We start from the raw sequence: 3151 nt of genomic DNA, 5'->3' as shown, positions 1-3151 counted from the left end.
GTGGGTGGTGTTGACTAGCTGCCTTCCCTCTAGTCTTACACTGCTAAATTAGGGACAGCTATCGCAGATAGCCCTCGTGTAACTTTGCGCGAGATTCATAACAAACAAACCCTCAACCCGTTTTTTTTTTTAGTTCCATTAATTTACTCTTGTCTATTTCACCGATTGGATTTTCTAATTGTTCGCAACGCAACGATCTTCAGTTATAGATGTTGCAACAGCCGAAAAACTAGTAATTACATTTCATCAGGCAGTGGTTTGTCGTTTATTAATTTATATGTTCGTTATCCATATGTTTGTTGTCACTGCCCAGACCTTCGGTGAAGATCTCAAGTTTCTGAGTTTGCGTCCTTGGCCAAGGAATTTTTATACAAAAAAAGGCCTCATTTCAAGGCCACCAGAGAACTACGAAAGCAGCGTAGCGACAAACCCGAAAATATCATATTTAATTAGGAGTTTAACTGATGAAGTTAAACAATCATTTTATTAGAACATAATAGTTACCAATATTCAGCAACCTAGGAAGACTAAATAACACAATTGTACAACGCTCTTCGTTGCTAAAACATATTACAAAGAGATTTTGTAATAGTGGTCCAAAAATACTTAATAGAAAAATACCTTAGATTGTTTCATGAATCTAATGAGCCTAACAACGAATAAACATTGAGTTAAAATTTTAAGTTGAAGCTATCACAGCAATGAACAAAGCGTAAAAAAGAATCGACGAAGTTAATCTCCTTTAAATTATCATCTACCGCTTCATTATTAGATACTTAATAGAATCTCAAGCGATGTTTTTTATATATACATTGGCTGAGGGTACCCGTTAAGGAAGAAAAATAAACTGTACAAAGGACAGTGTTAGATAATGTTATTGAATCCCTTATGACCTCATGTGGAAGGTAAATATTGAATCATTTAGTTGATTAATTACTTCTGTTTCCAGTAACTATAACAAAATATTGCGGTAACCAAGCGAGTCAATTCTGGGTGATGGATTTTAACACAAATACAGACAAATAAACACACATAATGAGTCATATTTATTACAAGAAGTCTGAATTAAGTTCATTAGAATTCTTATGATTTGGTTTAGAATTTTCGAGTAAAGCTACACAAGTAACTGTCCCTAGTTCTGACGTGACAGACTAAAGCGAAGGCAGTTATTTAACACCATCCAACGCCAACTCTTTGGCTAGTCTTGTGGAGTTTTACTGTGCACCCATAAAACATTGAACATTCCAGGAGTGGCTTATTAAATATATGTGAATTTTATAAATGGTGCATCGAATAATCGAAAATAGAAATTGACTAAATGAATAAGAAAAAAACGCCGACTTTATTTCATTATATCTGTTCACTAAACTTTTTTTAACGTTTCCATATCAGTGAATAAAAGTATGTCTTTATAAGCTAAAGACTCTACAAACAGTATCTGAGAACAATAAGAACATAAATTATTTAGAGTTTTTAAACGAATGTGCGCTTTATTTTACGTTTAGAGTATATAACTTGTTGGAATGGGTTGTAATAAAGATGCCCGAGTAAAAGATTTGTTCATAAAGAAGCGAGATTTTCTTTTTTTTTCCTCACATTGGATATGTGAACTTTGAAACCGATGGATGATCGAGTTAACAGGTCATTACATGTAAGAAACAATATCTTACAGAACTATGAAATATCTACGGGAAGTGGCTAACAATAGCGACCTCATCTTTTAGATAAACAAGGGATCCGGGCGCGTCCGATAAATAGTGATAAGCTTACTCAAACTGTGAACCTGAAATATTATTGATTCGCCACCCGCACAAATGCATTTTGGGACAGCGGGTATGGTGTAAGGGTAACGTTCAAATCCCATTATCCAATCAGACGAAATAGTCCCAGAATTGGCGGTAGCCATTGTTGTTGATTATCGGCCTTCGCTATCAGCTTAAGATTAGGGGCGTCTACATGTAGTTAGCCCTACAAACAGAAAAACAGTCATAAGGTATTGTTATTGGTATTTTTAACTTGAATTACACCTTATGCGATACATACACTGAACGGCTAGTTTAAATACACATATGAAAAACAGTCATAATGTATCTTTATTGGTATTTTTAACCTGAATGACACCTTATGCGACACATACACTTAACGGCTAGTTTAAATACACATACAGAAATCAGGTATAACCGTCCCTAATTTTGAGATAAAAACCGGAGAAAAGGAAATGAGTTAGAAGCACCCACCGTCACAAGACTTTTGTCCAGCTTTGGTTTTACTGTTTCTTTTAAAACCAACCCAAAGCTGAAAATGCAGAACATGTTCAGCGGTATCATTGCGCGAACCTTGACCTTTTGATTGACAGCCCGGTATGATATCTACTATAGGGTACACCAGTCCACAATCACGCGGTACGTCACTAACGGCACATAAATAAGTAAGCAAAAAAAAAGTGGTTAATCAAGATTACATATACTACCATAAAGTTCAAATATTGAATGTCAAGGTTGACTTATAGTTAGGAGTTAATTAATTGAATCTGTTAATGGGCATGTCACATGTCAGCTACCAACTGAAGCTGATAAAAAGGTTTTAAAACATAATGTTGCAACTTTATTTTAGCTTATGTAAATCCATTGCTCCGTTCTTAAATATCGTACTCTGTTTCTAGCCCCCCCCCGTGGCACAGCGGTATGTCTGCGGACTTACAACGCTAGAATCCGGGTTTCGATACCCGTGGTGGGCATAGCACAGATAGCCCATTGTGTAGCTTTGTGCTTAATTACAAACAAACAAACTATATTTCTGAGATTTTACAAAGTACTATATCATGTTAGACATTCGAATCTTTAATCTGAACTGTGCATTATGTGCCCATGGACTAAATGAGCAAGTCAGAAAACTCCTAGGATTCAGCTACGGCCATTTTTCATTTTGAACTACTTACCAAAGGGAAGTCAATCAACCAGCATCATTCGACACCAAAAAGGGCTTTGTCTGGATTTTGAACCAAATAACGGGATTTAGTGTCACTTTTAGAACACAGTTGAAAGTGCAAAGCGTGCTCATCGACATCTTATTTCAATTCTTCGACCATTTGATCAGCAGCCCGGTACACAACCAGCCACACCCAGTCCAATGTATCACTGGTCATTGTGAA

The sequence above is a fragment of the Limulus polyphemus genome, unplaced genomic scaffold (genome assembly GCF_000517525.1).
Source record: "Limulus polyphemus unplaced genomic scaffold, Limulus_polyphemus-2.1.2 Scaffold86, whole genome shotgun sequence".
NCBI classification, from domain to species: domain Eukaryota; kingdom Metazoa; phylum Arthropoda; class Merostomata; order Xiphosura; family Limulidae; genus Limulus; species Limulus polyphemus.
The sequence above is the reverse complement of the archived record's forward strand: the minus strand, read 5'-3'. Positions refer to the sequence as shown.